The 19,571-nt window shown below is 42.2% G+C and overlaps 1 protein-coding gene across 3 annotated transcripts in view; it reads right to left on the reverse strand.

Annotated features, from left to right (window-relative positions):
- VIT (vitrin) overlaps window positions 1–17,492 on the reverse strand; it is a 125,896-nt gene extending 108,404 nt beyond the window's left edge. For all 3 annotated transcript variants that reach the window (XM_033419291.2, XM_033419289.2, XM_012531273.3), the window contains exon 1: window positions 17,361–17,492. The gene's annotated coding sequence lies outside the window, so the exon portion shown is untranslated. The remainder of the gene's footprint in view (window positions 1–17,360) is intronic.
- Between the last annotated feature and the right edge of the window lie 2,079 nt (window positions 17,493–19,571).

Raw genomic sequence — 19,571 nt, forward strand, 5'->3', positions numbered from 1 at the left:
GTATCTCCTTCAGATTCGATGGAGAAATTAAAACCTTTACAGATAAGCAAAAGTTAAGAGAATTCAGCACCACCAAACCAGCTTTACAGCAAATGCTAAAGGAACTTCTCTAAGCAGGAAACACAAGAGAAGGAAAAGACCTACAAAAACAAACCCAAACAATTAAGAAAATGGCAATAGGAACCTACATATCGATAACTACCTTAAATGTAAATGGATTAAAGTCTCCAACCAAAAGATATAGACTGGCTGAATGGATATAAAAACAAGACCAGTATGTATGCTGTCTACAAGAGACCCACTTCAGACCTAGGGACACATACAGACTGAAAGTGAGGGAATGGAAAAAGATATTCCATGCAAATGGAAATCAAAAGGAAGCTGTAGTAGCAATTCTCATATCAGACAAACTAGACTTTAAAATAAAGACTATTACAAGAGACAAAGAAGGATACTACATAATGATAAAGGGATCAATCCAAGAAGAAGATATAACAATTGTAAATCTTTATGCACCCAACATAGGATCACCTCAATACATAAGGCAGATGCTAACAGCCATAAAGGGGAAATCAACAGTAACACAATAATAGTAGGGGACTTTAACACCCCACTTTCACCAATGGACAGATCATCCAAAATGAAAATAAATAAGGAAACACAAGCTTTAAATGATACATTAAACAAGATGGACTTAATGGATATTTATAGGACATTCCATCCAAAAACAACAGAATACACTTTTTTCTCAAGTGCTCATGGAACATTCTCCAGGATAGATCATATCTTGGGTCACAAATCAAGCCTTGGTAAATTTAAGAACATTGAAATCGTATCAAGTATCTTTTCCAACCACAATGCTATGAGACTAGATATCAATTACAGGAAAAAATCTGTAGGAAATACAAACAGATAGAGTCTAAGCAACACATTACTAAATAACCAAGAGATCACTGAAGAAATCAAAGAGGAAATCAAAAAATACCTAGAAACAAATGGCAATGAAAATACGATGACCCAAAACCTATGGGATGCAGCCAAAGCAGTTCTAAGAGGGAAGTTTATAGCAATGCAATCCTACCTCAAGAAACAAGAACATCTCAAATAAACAACCTAACCTTACACCTAAAGCAATTAGAGAAAGAAGAAGAAGAACAACAAAAAAACCCCCCAAATTTAGCAGAAGGAAAGAAATCATAAAGATCAGATCAGAAATAAATGAAAAAGAAATGAATAAAATGATAGCAAAGATCAATAAAACTAAAAGCTGGTTCTTTGAGAAGATAAACAAATTGATAAACCGTTAGCCAGACTCATAAAGGAAAAAAAAGGAAAAGACTCAAATCAATAGAATTAGAAATGAAAAAGGAGAAGTAACAACTGACACTGCAGAAATACAAAGGATCATGAGAGATTACTACAAGCAGCTATATGCCAATAAAATGGACAACGTGGAAGAAATGGACAAATTCTTAGAAAAGCACAACCTTCCAAGACTGAACCAGAAAGAAGAGAAAATATAAACAGACCAATCACAAGCACTGAAATTGAAACTGTGATTAAAAATCTTCCAACAGGGCTTCCCTGGTGGCGCAGTGGTTGAGAGTCTGCCTGCCAATGCAGGGGACGCGGGTTCATGTCCCGGTCCGGGAAGATCCCACATGCCACGGAGCGGCTGGGCCTGTGAGCCATGGCCGCTGAGCCTGCGCGTCCGGAGCCTGTGCTCCACAACAGGAAAGGCCACAACAGTGAGAGGACCGCGTACGGTCCTCATCTTCTAACAAAAGCCCAGGAACAGATGGCTTCACAGCTGAGTTCTATGAAACATTTAGAGAAGAGCTAACACCTGTCCTTCTCAAACTCTTCCAAAATATAGCAGAGGGAGGAACACTCCCAAACTCATTCTACGAAGCCACCATCACGCTAATACCAAAACCAGAGAAAGATGTCACAAGAAAAGAAAACTACAGGCCAATGACTGATGAACATAGACGCAAAAGCCTCAACAAAATACTAGCAAACAGAATTCAACAGCACATTAAAAGGATCATACACCCTGATCAAGTGGGGTTTATTCCCAGGAATGCAAGGATTCTTCAATATACGCAAATCAATCAGTGTGATAAACCATATTAACAAATTGAAGGAGAAAAACCATATGATCATCTCAATAGATGCAGAAAAAGCTTTCGACAAAATTCAACACCCATTTATGATAAACACCCTCCAGATAATAGGCATAGAGGGAACTTTCCTCAACATAATAAAGGCCATATATGACAAACCCACAGCCAACCTCATCCTCAATGGTGAAAAACTGAAACCATTTCCATTAAGATCAGGAACAAGACAAGGTTGCCCACTCTCACCACTATTATTCAACATAGCTTTGGAAGTCTTAGCCACAGCAATCAGAGAAGAAAAGAAAAAAAAGGAATCCAAATCGGAAAAGAAGTAAAACTGTTACTGTTTACAGATGACATGATGCTATACGTAGAGAATCCTAAAGATGCTACCAGAAAACTACTAGACCTAATCAATGAATTTGGCGAAGTAGCAGGATACAAAATTAATGCACAGAAATCACTTGCATTCCTGTACACTAATGATGAAAAATCTGAAAGAGAAATTAAGGAAACACTCACATTTACCATTGCAGCAAAAAGGGTAAAATACCTAGGAATAAACCTACCTAAGGAGACAAAAGACCTGTATGCAGAAAACTATAAGACACTGATGAAAGAAGTTAAAGATAATACAGACAGATGGAGAGATAGACCATGTTCTTGGATTGGAAGAATCAACATTGTGAAAATGACTATACTACCCAAGGCAATCTACAGGTTCAGTGCAATCCCTGTCACACTACCAGTGGCATTTTTCACAGAACTAGAACAAAAAATTTCACAAGTTGTATGGAAACACAAAAGACCCCGAATAGCCAAAGCAATCTTGAGAAAGAAAAAGGGAGCTGGAGGAATCAGGCTCCCTGACTTCAGACTCTACTACAAAGCTACAGTAATCAAGACAGTATGGTACTGGCACAAAAACATAAATATAGATTAATGGAACAGGATAGAATGCCCAGAGATAAACCCATGCACATATGGTCACCTTATCTTTGATAAAGGAGGCAAGAATATACAATGGAGAAAAGAAAGCCTCTTCAGTAAGTGGTGCTGGGCAAACTGGACAGCTACATGTAAAAGAATGAAATTAGAAAACTCCCTAACACCATACATAAAAATAAACTCAAAATGGATTAAAGACCTAAATGTAAGGCCAGACACTATCAAACTCTTAGAGGAAAACATAGGTAGAACACTCTGTGACATAAATCACAGCAAGATCCTTTTTGACCCACCTCCTAGAGAAATGGAAATAAAAACAAAAATAAACAAATGGACCTAATGAAACTTAAAAGCTTTTGCACAGCAAAGGAAACCATAAACAAGACAAAAAGACAACCCTCAAATGGGAGAAAATATCTGCAAACGAAGCAGCTGACAAAGGATTAATCTCCAAAATATACACGCAACTCATGCAGCTGAATATCGAAAAAACAAACAACCCAATCCAAAAATGGGCAGAAGACGTAAATAGACATTTCTCCAAAGAAGATATACAGATTTCTAACAAACACATGAAAGGATGCTCAACATCACTAATGGTTAGAGAAATGCAAGTCAAAACTACAATGAGATATCACCTCACACCAGTCAGAATGGCCATCATGAAAAAGTCTACAAACAATAAATGCTGGAGAGGGTGTGGAGAAAAGGAAACCCTCTTGCACTGTTGGTCGGAATGTAAATTGATACAGCCAGAATGGAGAACAGTATGGAGATTCCTTAAAAAACTAAAAACAGAACTACCATGTCACCTAGCAATCCCACTACTGGGCATATACCCGGAGAAAATCATAGTTCAAAAAGAGTCGTGTACCACAGTGTTCACTGCAGCTCTGTTTACAATAGCCAGGACATGGAGGCAACCTAAGTGTTCGTCGACAGATGAATGGATAAATATGTGGCACATATATACGATGGAATATTACTCAGACATAAACAGAAACGAAATTGAATTATTTGTAGTGAGGTGGATGGGCCTAGAGTCTGTCATACACGGTGAAGCAAGTCAGAAAGAGAAAAACAAATGCCGTATGCTAACACATATATATGGCATCAAAAAAAAAAAAAGTTCTGAAGAACCTAATTGCAGAAGAGGAGTAAAGGCGCAGATGTAGGGAATGCACTTGAGGACACGGGGAGGGGGAGGGGAAGCTGGGATGAAGTGAGAGAGTGGCATGTAGATATATACACTACCAAATGTAAAATAGCTAATGGGAAGCAGCCACATAGCACAGGGAGATCAGCTCGGTGCTTTGTGACCACCTAGAAGGGTGGGGTAGGGAGGGTGGGAGGGAGGGGATATGGGGATATATGTATATATATAGCTGATTCACTTTTTGATACAGCAGAAATTAACACACCATTGTAAAGCAATTATACTCCAATAAAGATGTTAAAAAAATTTTTTAAAACAAGTTCATAGTCACTAAAAAAAAAAACTGTATACAGATCATATTTCTCTGGGCTCAGCCCATAACACTGCATTTCCTGTTGCCATGGTCACTATTACAATCCCCAGGATTCTGTCAAGGAGAGAGAGAGAGTGAGCCAGACAGGACAGTAGTTTTTCTTTCTTATTTCCCTTCTTTTCCCACTTCTTTCCTTCTTTTATCTCAAAGAAACGCCAAAAGAAAAGTGCAAGCCAAACAGGCAAGAAAAGCAGGGGAAATCTTTGCCTTTTCTCCACATGTTGGCTCCTAAGGATGCACCAGGCTCCTTGAAGATGTGCCCTGAGTCAAGGTATCTGGACCGAACACGCTTGGTTGCCTAAGCAGAGCACCTGCTTCCCTGCTTCCTCCTTTATAACCCAACCCAACTTGGTAAATGGAATAAATGTAGCCAGAGGGCTCAAAGGAAGCTGGTCCATCCCCAGCTCCTGGGGAGGATCCCAATTCCAAGTCTATGCCAAGGATGGTTTTATGTGTGTGTGTGTGTGTGTGTGTGTGTGTGTGTGTGTGTGTGTGTGTGTGTGTGTGTGTGTGTGTGTGTGTGTGTGTGTAGTCCCCCTTGCTGGTGATTGCTTCAGGGCCGCAGGCTTGAGCCCATCATCCCAGGGCTCTCTCCAGTTGATCGTGACTATTCAAGGGTGGGCTGTGTCCCACGATGTATCAGACAGACAGGAAGGAAAAACTTTAATCGTATGTTTTTCAGGGTGAGGTCGCCTCTCTTGTTGGAAATGAACAAGGGAGCAGGTTGTTCCAGGTATGCTGGCAGCCATGTTGTGACCATGGGGCAAGTTAGGCTGAGGAAAAAGCCAGCACATAAAGGAGGAAGGCAGCCAGATGAATCAGAGAAATGGAGCTGGAGCTCTGATTGTCTTGTGCCTAGAGCCTGGACCTACCTCTGGACCACCTATTCTGTGAGATAAAATTTCCCTTTCATTTGGGCTTGCCGCTGAAACATTATTCCTGACTGCTGTCTAACTCACAGTGCCTTTCCATACAGTGAATTCAGCTAGGGAAGACTGTAATGATATGTTTATATCAGAATCTGCAGAGTGTTTTCTCAACAGTTCTCTCATCCAAACCACCTAAGATCCTCTTGAGGCAGTAGATAGACATTATTATTCCTGTAACTCAGAGCAGTGAAGTGACTTGCCTAAGGTCACATGGCTCAGATCTTCTCTATTTTAATCTTGTGCTCTTTTTACTATATCCAGTTCCTCACGTGACTGTTACTGTAAATTCTGAGCTATACCACAATTTATTATATAATATTATTATAAAGTAAAAATTCCACTCATTTGTATAGTGTCTTTCACTTTTAAAAGACTGGTTACATCTGTGCTTTAATCTCACAAGACCCCTGAAGTAAGAGGTTCAGGTATTATAGTCAGATGCAGAAATAACAATCGCTGAAATTAAGAGACTCAGCTGGTCAAAAGCCTATGATCTGGAAAAAACAAAACAAAACAAAAAAACCTGGGCCAATCAAGATCTTTCTTGGGATTTTGCAATTATGATCTTGCAAACTGGGAGCCAAGCTGAAGGTAGGGAGAGATGGAGAAGAGAAAGCACGGGGCCCTGGGAGAACCTGGGAGAGGAGATGCTTATTTCCTGGCCACATCCCAGGTCCCATTTCCAGTCTGAAGGAGGCCCAGCTGGACTCAGTCTCTGGTGCATAACAGAGTAAAAGGTTTTTCGGGCGCTGTTATTCCAGCCAGTTTGAATTGGTTGCTGTTCCTTGAGGCTTTGATCAAAATGCTTTTCATGTTTGTTGTTTACGTCTTGTTTCCCTGAAATGATTGGGAGGGAAATGAAGGCATGTAACATGAAAAGGCCATGTGTGCTTGTCTTTTGGTAGCCTGTAAGCAGGGGTCTCCAGAGAGCCAGGCTCTAGGTAGAAGCGTATCAAAGAATCCCAAGAACTGTGGTAGCCACTGAGAAAGAAGAACACGGCCTGCATGCCTGGGATGCTCTAGGAGGAAAAATGAGAGCGGGAGACCTTGGAATCACGCTGTCAGAAAGTCCCTGTGGACTTGCCGATACACTTATGACCATGCTTCACGACCAGGGCTGATTTTAACCCCTCAGGAAAGATTCGTCAATATTTGAAGACATTTTTGGTTGTTACAACTTGGAGCGGGGGATGCTATTGGCATCTACTGGGTAGAGCCAGGGATGCTGCTAAACTTCCCACAGCACACAGGACAGCCCCCTACGATGAAGAATTATCCAGCCCGACGTGCCAATAGTGCCAGGGTGGAGAAACTCTGGTTTAGGAGGGTGTTTATTTTTCGGTGTATGTGTCAGAATCTTATGCTTGTTTATGTTCTAATCTAGGAATTTACCATAAATATTATATTATAAATACTTGCTTTCAATGACTGAAGTGTGTACTGCTAAGGATCCCTATCTCCAGGCTCATTCTTGATCACTGCATCACTCAGGGCAAATCCTAACGCAAAGATACTCACTTCTGGGCAGTTGGGTCGATTAAAAAGAGCTTATGCGTGTGTTCGATGACTGATATATGCCCATGCCATTAGATTCATTGATCCAAGTAGCATGTTTCTACATGTCACAAAACCAAAAAGGGAAAGCCTTTTCTGGTACGGGTGTTTCAGACCCTCATTTTGTACCTCGTTAAGAATCTGACATATGGTAATGCTTACCCCACATCCACAAAAGCCTCAACCAATAGTGATTTCTAGTGAGACTACAAACAGTAATTACGTTTCTGAAGTGGTAGTTTAGATCTTATATTGCCAGTGGGAAAAAAGACTAGTTTGCAGACATGCCCCCAGATGAGCTCTGAAGAACTCCTTCCAAGAGTTATTTATCCTCTGTAATGGAAGGGGGGGGGGCACGAAGAGCAGTAAATCTGGGGGAAGGGCAGAGGATCTCAGTGAAAGGCGAGGTGGGCAATGACTGCTCCTCTGGACACTGTCCTCGGTTTCAAAGATTCTCCTGGAAGCTTTGGAAGATGAGTTTCTCTCATCAGAAGCTTCTTTACCTAATGTGTTTGATGCTGTGGATTAGCCCTCCCTCCTCCCGGTGAGTTTTCTCCCTCGGGCTCTGAGGTTTGTGGTTGCCAAGGGGCCGTCCCCTGTGCTCTGGAGCTGGCTCTTTGGTTCAGTCCAACTGTGATCCCCAGAGCCTTTCCTGTCCCGAACACTCTGTGCTTTTTGGTCTGTCTTCAGTTTTGAGGCCCAGAAAAACATTTTCGTGTCTGGCACAGCCTTCCAGCTGAGGTAGGAAGGAAGATGAGGGTGTGTCTGCAAGATCCATAGTATCTTCCTGTGTGCCTCTGGGTAAAGCGTGGGTTCGTCTCAGATGACAGGGCTTTAGGTCTCCTCGTGTTGCTGGGAGGCAGGCGTGGGGCTGCGGGTCAAAGTGCATTCCTGAATCCCAGCAACCAGAGGCTTGGGGAGAGTGGAGGGGGTCGAGGCGGGCAGTGACTGCAGCTGAGCTGTTGAGGGCTGTGGAGGATTAAGTCCCAGAAATTAGAGGGGACCAGCAGAAAGAGAGTCATTTAGAAGCAAGAGACCCAGCTTTCCAAAGGGAGCGGCGTAGCCTCGTGCTCCAGAGGCCCTCTCGGACCTTTCCAGCTCTTCCGGAGCCTCCCGACAGTCGCAGCAGAGCTGTCTAGTGGCCTATTACAGGAGATGGGATTGGTCCTTTGTTCCTCTTCATGGGAAGTGTTAGAAGTTTAGAGTCCTATAATAATATCATTTGTTGAATGCTCACCGTATGCTACACACTGCACACGTTGTGATCTTATTTATCATGGAGATCCTATCAGGTAAGTACTATTGTGTCCATCTTTCAGGGTACGAAATTGAGGCTCAGAGAACTTTAGTGAGCTGTCCATCTTCAGTAAGCTATACGTAAGTTATGGCGTGAACATGTAGCAGAGCCAGAATGCCGTTCCAGGCCTCAAACATTTAACCCCACTCACTACCCCAGTTTACTACTCTAAAGATGGTTTCACCTTCGTTTTTGTCTTGATGTATCTATCCCAGGCTTTTTGAAATACTCTGTTGACAATAGTTTAGATGTACACAGTGAAATACATACTTTGTGTGATAAAATTGTCTTAGCTATAAAGATTAAGAGATTTTTTTTGTTTAAGAGTCATATTTGGGCCTGAACTCACACACGGCTTTCTCTCTCTCACAAATGTTATTTAGGGTAAAGTGATGCACCAGCCATATTTTTAAGTTTAACCAGACATAACACACCCATCTAAATAAACATTTGAGAGTATTGTAATTGGCTTTGTAATGGGATGTTAAAATGGGATGATCCTTTGTCTTAGTTTCAGCTGAGACTAAGAGCTAACTACTTCCATGTTCTGAAGTGGTCTCCTTGAGGCTTCTCTCACCGTTGCTTGAAGTGGGTGGGAGTGGGGAGACCACTGGCTCCCCTTCTGCATCTGGGGAGGGAGAGAAAGAGGGAAAACGCCAACGACTTTTCCTAAAGAAACTCTGCCTTCTGATCTCCAGCTGTCCTCTCGGCTTCTACCACCACTTATGTTGTCTGGAGGGATGCAGATGGCTGGGGATCCTGGTTCTTGGTTACTTCCTTTGGAAGTCCAACTTGGATGCCTGGTGACCCCAATTGAAAAGACTGAGTAGTTGCATCCCTTGGGCTTGAGGGCATTGTGCACTGGTGTCTGACTCCTGATTAGGACAGGAGAGGGAATAGCTCGTGACAAACAAGACTAGCTGTGTGAGAGTCAGCCTGAGGTTGCATTAGGTCCTGCCCAAGCCGGGTGCAAGGAGAGCTCAGGAGATGGCAGCAGAAAGCCACTGGAGGTCGATTGCCAGCTGCTCAGGGGCTGAGGATGGAACCGTAAACCCCCAGCCAGGGCAGATTCATATGTATTGACATCTGGGACCTGCAGTTGAGGGGTCCCCAGCAAAGTCGGGGGCATCTCTGAAGAACCCATGGAAGTGCTTCCATGGGGACAAGAAACAGCTGTACATGCCTGCCAAGCCCAGGGAACCTGGATGCCAGCTCAGAACAGTACCAACCAGTAAGGACCTCTGTCACCTTTGTCTCTCCTCTCTGCACACTCTTCAACTCTGGACATGAAGAAACTACCATTAGCAGCCAAGGGGAAGGGTGATAAAGGTGCAGAAGCAGAGAAAGAGAATGAAGTCATGCCCCTTCCACTGCAGAAAGCAAGCCTGGGGGTGGGGGATGAAATTGTGAATGCCATTTTCAAGTTTTTAAGTATTACCTAGGTATTACCTCCACATTAATGACTGAACTGAGATTGTTTGGGGCTGTAACTCTTTTAAAAAACTCCGAGCGTGATCTGCAATATTAAGGGACCTACTCAGATTTCATCCAGGGCAGAAGCAGGAGCTCCCCACAGGTAGTGTGTGAGTGGGCACTGGGGGCATCTGGGGAAAATCCAGGAGCGTTAGGATGGTGCCCTCTGTGTCTGCTTTCCAAAGGACACCCTGGATCTCACCTCCTGTCTTCCTCACTCAGCCTGCTCCCAAGCATGGTCCAACCTCAGGGCCTTTGCATTTGCTTTTCCCCTATTATCCACATAGGTTGCTCCCTGGCTTCCTTCATCTTTCTCTCGGTTTAAATGTCCCTTTATCAGACATTTCTCTAACCACACAACGCAAATCATCACCCCTCTGTCCAGCCCCCTCATCCTACTTTCTTAAGTTTTTCATAGCCCATATCACCACCAGATCTAGACCTCTTATATGCATTTGTTTATTGTGTGGTCCCAGATTGGCAGCTCTAGGAGAATGGAGACTATCTTGTTCACTGTTTTTCCGAAGCACATGGAATTGTGGATGGCACATGGCGGTGGCCCAATGGGTATTTGTTTTGCTGTCATTGAATATCTCTGCCTCACCAGACCCCTTTTACTGTTCAGAGTACAGATCTACTCACTATGTTATAAAAGTGAATCCAGTCCAGGCAAGTTGACGTGTACCTTTATATCAAAAGCATGTTTTCTCTGTCTGGGATCCAAGGGAGCCCAGAGGAGGGAATTCACTTCTCATTGAGATGTCAGTGACCTGATCTCTTGGAAACTATACATTGGGTTCCCCCAAAGGAATAGATTTCCTTTTTCTTTTTGTTTCTGAGAAGAAAAAAGGCAGACATAATTCCTTCTCACTAGAGCCCGAAGGGTGATTTTTATGAATGTTTACCACATGTCCGCACAAACTTTAGCCTTTCCCTCACTGAGGGAAAGAATTTGAGCAATTTTTACTAGAGTCTTGTCAATGCAGAGGGCTTTATCAGGGAAAGTGATTTTCTGAAGTAGTTTGAGTCATAAGGAAGTACAATTCTTTCTGTGACTTGTTGCCAGTTTAACCCTAGAATGAAGATAAAGGATACCTTTTGGGGACTGGCTACTCAGAGAACTTGACAATGAGGTCTGCTCCTTGGCCTTCCCCCTGAGAGTCAGGTCTTCCCAACACATCTGCAAAGTGATTCTGAAGTCAGGAAGTTATTCAAGAATGACAGAAATAAAAACCCTCGCTTCCTAACAGCCTTCTGTGACTTTCATGCCTCCACGCGCTTCCATCAGTATTCCCGGGGAGTCTATACTTACAATGAGGAATGAATTTCTTAGAAATTTGACTTGGCTTGAAAACAGTATTTTTAGGGATGGTAAAGATTCATTTGATGCAGTGATAGAAAAACCAGGACCATGTGTAATTGTTGCCTGGCAGGTTAAGAATATGAGCTCTGAAGCTAGACTGCTTGGGTTTGAAGTTGAGCTCCATCACTTACTGGCTGTGTGACCTTGGACAATTTACTTCTCAGTGTCTCAGTTTTCTCATCTGTATAATGGGAATCACCAATAACCACCCATCTCCTATGGTAGCTGTTAGAATTAAATGAGTTAATATGTGAAAAAGAGCTTAGAATAGTGCCTAGCACATAAGACTAACTCTGTAAGTGTTGGCAGTATTTATTATTGTTGTTTTTGGGGTGGTGGTTAATCATGATTACTATCATCATCATCGTTCTCATAACCATCCTCTTGCAAAACATTGCCTATTTAGACTTTAGGACTTGCAGAGGTAAAGCCACCAGTCCAATCTCTTTCAGTAAGATTCTGCCAGGATTAGCCATGGCTTCATTTTAGGATTCTTGGTGAAGGAACCGCATGGCTTTATGACTATCACTGGGCTAAATTCTCCTAGGGCCCCAGAAAGGAAGCAATTCTGTAGTTTTCTTCTTGCCTTCTCTGCTCAGAGATTTTTAGGGGTCTTTGGCCCATTCTCATGGAAATCTTCTAGATGATTTTGGGACACTTGACTCAATCGGATGGCTAAGGAATGATGTCTAGCATTCTTGAAAAGAATTGAAAAAAGCATCTTGCAAAGTGATAAGGAAGCAGACATGGGCCTAAATATTTGTTTTTAATTATAAGACCAGAATCAAACACAAACGACAAAATATTCTCTAAGCTGAATCTAAACCAAATGAATTTTTGTTTTGTTTTGTTTCAAGACCCTGGCCAGTGAATTTGACTCCGGAAGGATTCTGGCATCTGTCATCCTTGTTCACCTTTCTCCCTCAGGGTACAAGCACTAGAGGAATGCGGCAGTGGATTCCAGTCACATCTGCCGTGTGAGAGATTTGCCTTTTGCAGGTTGCCACACGATGTGCAGATCTTATGGGTCTCAACTCAGAGCGTCGGCTGGTGCCTGCTCCTTGCTCTTCCCAGGCAGCCCCGAGCATTTCCAATAGGCGGTCTCTCAGGATTTCTTTAAGGTTTGCAGTCTGTTGGAGTGGAAAAGTTTGCTAGTTGGTTAAAAACAAACTCTGAATCCAGTATCCACAACTGTTTGTTTCGTGGTAACCATAGGAAAATGCAATCAACAAAACTGAAATAGTCTTTGCCCTATTGTGAATGCAATTTTGGCCCTTCACCTCCTGGCCTGTAAACAGGAATTCACCTAGATGATCTCAGACTGACTTAAGTTTGTTTGTGTGGGCTTCCCTGGTGGCCCAGTGGTTAAGAATCCGCCTGCCAATGCAGGGGACACGGGTTTGAGCCCTACTCCGGGAAGATCCCACATGCCGCGGAGCAACTAAGCCCATGCACCACAACTACTGAGCCTGTGCTCTAGAGCCCGCGAGCCACAACTACTGAGCCCGCGTGCTACAACTACTGAAGCCTAGGCGCCTAGAGCCCGTGCTCCTCAACAAAGACAAGCCACTGCAATGAGAAGCCTGCTCACTGCAGCAGAGTAGCCCCTGCTCGCTGCAACTAGAGAAAGCCTGCGCACAGCAGTGAAGACCCAACACAGCCAAAAATAAATAAACAAATACATAAATTTATTTAAAAAAACTGTGTGTGTATATTTTTATTTAAATTTTCCATTTGGTTCTTTTTTTTTAAAAAACTACCCTATGACCACATTTAAAAATTTTTTATTTATTTTATTTATTTATTCTGGCTATGTTGGGTCTTCATCGCTGCACGTGGGCTTTCTCTAGTTGCAGCAAGCGGGGGCTACTCTTCATTGCAGTGTACGGGCTTCTCATTGCAGTGGCTTCTCTTGCTGCAGAGCACGGGCTCTAGGCGCATGGGCTTCAGTAGTTGCAGCATGTGGGCTCAGTAGTTGTGGCTCACGGGCTCTAGAGCACAGGCTCAGTAGTTGTGGCACACGGGCTTGGTTGCTCCGCGGCATGTGGGATCTTCCCGGACCAGGGATCGAACCCATGTTCCCTGCACAGACAGGCGGATTCTCAATCACTGCGCCACCAGGGAAGCCCTCCATTTGGTTCCTTATTAATGTTTTCTATCTCTTTGTTGAACTTCTCCTTTTGTTTTCCTGATTTGGTTAAATTGTTTATCTGTATTTTCTTATGGCTCTCTGAGCGTCTTTAGAATTATTTTGAATTCTTTGTCAGGCAGTTCATGTATCTGCATTTCTTTGGGGTCAGTTACTGGAGGTTTACTGTGTTTCTTTGGTGGCAGCGTGTTTCTCTGATTCTTCATGATGCCCGTAGCCTTGTGTGGATGTCAGTGCATTTGAAGGAGCAGTCACCTCTTTCAGACTTCATGGACTGACTTCCATAAGGAGAGGCCTTTGCCTGTGGGAGGGGGCACACTGCAGTGTACTGTGGCCCGGGTCGAGTGGGCCAGGGCCCCACATATGGGGCTTGTATTGCCTCCAGGTCCAAGGGGATGTGATAGCTTGGGGGATCCATAGTGGCTGCAAGGGCTGTTGGGGTCCTCAGTGGCGCCTCCAGTGGCTAGGGACCAGGGCAGGTAGCACTGGTGGCCGGAGCTGGGGGTGTGCATGCACTGGGCTGCGGGACCAACTGCAGGTGCGTATCCAGTGGCAGGGCCAGTTGCAGACACACATGTAGGGGCGAGGGCCAGGGTCAGCAGCAAGGGCTGGGGCCACCTTAGGGCACATTAGCAGCTGTGGGGCCCCTGGCTGTCAGCGGGCACGCCTGTCACTGCAGGGTCTCATCTTGGGCTGTGCACAGCAGTGGAGTCTGGCGAGGGGAGTTGGGGTGCAGGTGTGCAGCTGGAGAGGCTAGTTGCAGGGGAGCCCAGTGGTGCAGGCCAGTGTAGGAGTCAGGCCCTGGCTGTCTGTGTGCACTCCTGGGCCTTAATGAAAATTTAAGAACCGGCACTATCAGAAAGGCATTTCTGTTACAGCCTAGATTGGCCCTGTGGTCTGTCGCTTCTTTCTCGCCCCGTTCTCTGCACTAGCAGAAGCTGCTCACTGCTGCTTGTGCAGGGAACTTTCATGTCTGTGAAAACTAGCAAACTCCCTTTGCACTTCTGTCTCTCACTGTATGTGTGTTCAGGGTGCAAGGAATTTCACCACCTTCTGCAAACCACAGGGAGACGCATGTTCAGGCAGCCAGAGGGGAACCTTTAGGGTTTCTCAAAATACAGGCATCACAGAAGATGCCTCTCTTGCTTTAATATTTGCTGAAATATTGATTAGTTCAGATCCTCTGGATGAAGAGATGGCAACAAATTTCTAATAATTATATTAATATCACACAGTTCCACATATCTATTTGTTTACTACATCCAAAGAGTTAATGTTTAAAAGTTTGAAGAAGATTGCAAATGATTTGTTTCACAGCTGATCTGAGTTCTTCATTCCAATCCCATACGTTAAAAAATTACTTGCTAACATTTGGGTACTGACAGTTGTACCAGGTACAAGTTGAAGCTTTTTGCCACAACTCTATAAGGTAACCACTAATAATAGACCCTTTTTACAGATGAGAAAACTGAGGCCCAGAGGGTTTACAAAATTTGCCAGAGTTAACACATCTAAGAAGTGACAGAGCCTCCTGCCTGACAAGCCCCCGTAGGATCCATAGCATAGGAGGGCCACTTGACCTTGCCTTAAATTTAGATATTTGACATGAGGTTATACTGTCATGGAAATATACCAGAGAGCTAAAAGAAGTCTGTCATACAACTTGAACCAAACTGTCCTCAGTACATTATGGGTAGATATATGTAAATGTACATGCACACATATATATGTATACACACATAATTATATTTCATTAACATAAAATTATGTTACTTTTCATTTTTGTGTATGTTAAAGTCTTTAGTTAGGTAAACATAAACATTTTAAATATACCATAGGTTCCATAGCCCTGTTTTGATTTTGTAGTATATGGAGAGTCTCAATAGTGAAATTGGCCTGGCCGTGTCTTAACACTGAAGATGTTCCAGTGCATAGAACCATAGGATTAGGAGGGAAACTTAGAGACTATTTTGTCCAACTTCTTCATTTCACTTGTGAGGAAATGGAGACACAGAGAATATTGAGTAACCTCCCCAAGGTCACACAGCTAGAAAGCCCTCCCAGTGACAGAGCAGTGTTCTCTGCACCCACTGCTTTTGATACCTGGCTCATGCCTCCAAACTAGCAAGGAGAGGACAAGTTGCACACGTGGGCATATGTCATGGGAACATCCTGGAGGCCATGAAACATTTATTTTACAACCAATGATTCCTTCCCATGCGGTCTTTTTTTTTTGAATATGTGGGAAAAATGATTCAATTTTTTTAGAACTTTTCACATTTCAAAACCCTTTTAAAACTGAGAATCGATATTGTACCTCATGACCGTCCTGGGAGGGGGTGTATGCAGGCATTGCTATTTCTGTTTTTCAGATGGGAAACAAAAGTCAAAAACTGGTACACAACTTTTCCAAGGTAACACAACTAGGTAGTGGCAGAGCTGTGACTGAAATTTAGGGTTCCTGGCTTGGGACATGGCACTGAACTGCGCTGCTTTCCTGTCTACAGTATGTCTTACAGGAATTACAGATGGGAGCAGCACAAGCATTTTTGTTCTCCTGATGCTATTCATAAACCATTCTCAAACCCAGTGCATTTTCTCTGAAAGAAACTATTCTTCATGTGATCAGCAACTTGGCAAAAAAGATAATTAGATCTTCTGAACGCTATTCATAAAGTAAATGCTATGTCAGAATAGATACTAAGCATTTCCAAAGTTCCTAACGTATTTCCTTTCAGTGGTGAGGTGTAAGATATATTTAAATGAAGCTTAGTCTGGGAAACCAGCATATTGCAATTAAAAATGCAGCCCTTGTAGTCTTGCAATTCTTTGTCTAAAGCCTTTTACAAAAGAGGGTATTTTAATTCAATAAATAAAAGACAGGAAAAAGAAAAAAAGAGAGAGGCACTTCCAACTCTCCTATGGGCGGCATAGCTTGCAGTTCACACACACAGCAGAGAAAATACACAAACAAATAGTATTTGATCTTGCCTTGCTGCAGGCTATTTTCATCTTTGAAGAGACCAAAGGAAAAAACAACCTCAGAACTTACCACGAAAACTTCCAGATTTATTGCAACACAACGTAATGGCAAAATGCTATTTTCTTAGTGCTCACATTTTTGAATAACCACCATGGCCAAGAATGCCTGGTTTTATATTTACAGTAAACCCAAAGAAAATCTTGAATTCCCCTCTCCATTTGGGGATGGCAAAGATGCGGTAGGTTGTTCAGAGCAAACCATCAAGTCTAATTATTCAATCTTATCCTCTCTGTTTAACCTGAGCTTGAGGCATTTATTTCATGTTTATACTGGTTTAACACAAATCATTCTTAAAAGAGATTTCGTATCCTGTTTCCCTGTGCAAAGTTGGGCTACAGTAGTGACTTAACAATGCCAGCCCTTTCTTGGGCTTATCAGTTTAAGAAGCATTCAACCTAAGAAAACACTTCCAGTGTAAACAAGATACAGAATTGCACATCTAGCCACATTCCTCCGAGATCTGTCTGAATAGAGAGAAGTATAGATCTACATTAAATAATTTCTCTTTTAATTTAGCATTAACATGCCCATATCCTTTCCTCATACATTGTTATAAGTAATTCATTCTGTTGCTACTGTATTCCACGTAGGAAGTAAAGTATAAAAAAGGGCAAGACTTAAACGTCCTTTAAATTAAGCTCTGCACAAGCATTATACTTTTCAACTTATTTTAACCATAATTAAGTTGGTTTAAAAGATACAGTGAAAGTCTTATTCTAATCTTATCTCAGCACAATTTATTTATAGTTGATATATGTATATTAGTTGTTTTCAAGGATGTCAACTACCACCCACTCCCATCTCACTTCTCCTGAAACTGAAATTTGTACAGACTGATTACTTGGTCAAGGGATGTATTCTAGTTTCTTAATGGTAAATAACCTTTTCATGTTTTCATAACAAGGAATGGAAATCAAACTATCTACATAGCTTAGCAATTCATCAGACATACCTTGTTTGAAGAAAGGAATTTTTTTTCAAAATTTTTCCACCACAGAGAATGGATATCCTTTTTTCTTTAAGCTTTTCTGCATCACAGATCCCATCCAAATTTTTCTAAAGAAGAAATAAGAAGAGGTCCAAGCACCTTTTCTCTTCTGAGAGGAGCTAATCAAACATTCCCATCAACCTCTCAGCACTTTGAAAAGCACATTTTATACCACACACACACATGCACACACACACACACACACACTCATACACACACACACTGCTTCTCACACTGGTTTTAGTGCTGAATTAGGCGGTACTCTTTCAAATTTCCACGCCCACTTTTTTTTTTTTTGGTGGGGGGCGGTGGTTAAGGATTTCTAAATATTCTTTTCTATCCCAAAACACACCTTTTCAGCAAGCAAATTCTACAATTAGAACTTCTAAAAAGTAGCAGAGAAGCACCTAGATGAAACGGAAAATTTTAAGTATACTTTAAAATTGACTTAAGCAGGGCAATTAAATTTTCTCTTTCTTTTTCAAATGTTAGCGAACAGCTGGATTAAACTGCATAAAGAAAGAAAACTGTGCAAACATTACTGAGCTGATTCTACTGGACTCTCATTTTTGGAGTAAAAATAATTTTCCTACATGTTAAAGCTATTTTTTGGTTTAATTTGCTTCGGTCCTTTCTACATTTTGGCAAGTTTAATGAAATGACTGTAGTCTATGCTGCTGGGAAGAGGACACAAGATAATGACAGTGGGAAGTAAAAACAGACTCATGTTTCAAAACAACAAATGATGGATAGCTCACGTAATAAGTGAAACCTACCGGATTTTATTTACTTACATATTAGTGTCATCAATTAAATTGAAGGGATTCAGACCCAAAACATACATTAGCATATCACAGCATCTTAAAAACAGGCCATAAAAAAGTACATCTGGCACTCCTTGAGATTCAAATGTTTATCAGTATGACAGCTCCTTCTCTTCAGCAGGGTGGGAGGGAGCACGGAGTCCATCCACTGCCTGCTGGGGACTGTGCACTCACACAGCCCAGTCTGAGGAGGAAAATCTTCCTTACTAGCAAAGCAGTCTGGGGATTGCTCCTTATTTAAGATTATGGTTTGAAGCTTTTTCCCTCCACTTGGTTCTGCATTTAAATAATTTCTCAATCCTGTTTCTTCCTCCACAATCCTGAGCCTAGGTCCACTGGTGGTAAGGATGATACTGCCACATGGAGGATGGCCTGTCCCACCCTTTGAGTCTGGGAAGGTTTGGATGAAATGGCAGCCCAAACATAATTAATAATATTACTCTTAATGTTAATAATAATGCTAATTGCCATTTATGAAATACTTATGCTGGGAATGGTGATAAGCCTTCTACATATATCAACTCATTTAATACTTAGAAAAACCTAGAGGGGTCAGTACTATTACTTCCGTACTACAGATAAGAGAACTGAGGCTCAAAGAAATTAAGTGACTTTCCCAGGGTCAGCCAGCTGGAAAGGCAAGAACTAGTGTTCAAATTCAAGGCTGTCTGACTCTGAGGCAATGTGCTATGTTAGGGTTTAGAGCTTCTTTTCTTTCGTTAGTTTAATTTGTTTTCTTATGGTGAATAAGGCAGAATCAAATATAAATGTACTGAAAGCATATGAGAGATACTCAAAGCGAAATGCAAATCGAAAAGCAATAATGTTTGCGGTGATGAAAAGTTTTTGAAATACATAATTATGGTTGCACACCACTATGGATGTAATTAATGCTAATGAATTAATCAACTGAAAAATGGTTAAAATGGCAAAATTTTTGTCATACTTATTTACCACAATAAATAATATTGAGAGAGAGAGAGAGAGAGAGAGAGAGAGAGAGAAATTCTCCTTTAAAATAAGCAATGAAGGGCTTCTCTGGTGGCGCAGTGGTTGAGAGTCCGCCTGCCAATGCTAGGGGACATGGGTTTGTGCCCCGGTCTGGGAGGATCCCACATGCCGCAGAGCGGCTAGGCCCGTGAGCCATGGCCACTGAGCCTGTGCATCTGGAGCCTGTGCTCTGCAACAGGAGAGGCCACAACAGTGAGAGGCCTGCGTACAGCAAAAAAAAAAAGCAATGAAATATCACTTTTTTACATTGATTAAATAATTTTAATTAATTAATTTAAAAATATCTCTAAGAGCTCAGGAAATTCTTTTAATTTCCTTGAAATTCAGTTCTCTCGCTTTT

The sequence above is a fragment of the Orcinus orca genome, chromosome 13 (genome assembly GCF_937001465.1).
Source record: "Orcinus orca chromosome 13, mOrcOrc1.1, whole genome shotgun sequence".
Classification (NCBI taxonomy): domain Eukaryota; kingdom Metazoa; phylum Chordata; class Mammalia; order Artiodactyla; family Delphinidae; genus Orcinus; species Orcinus orca.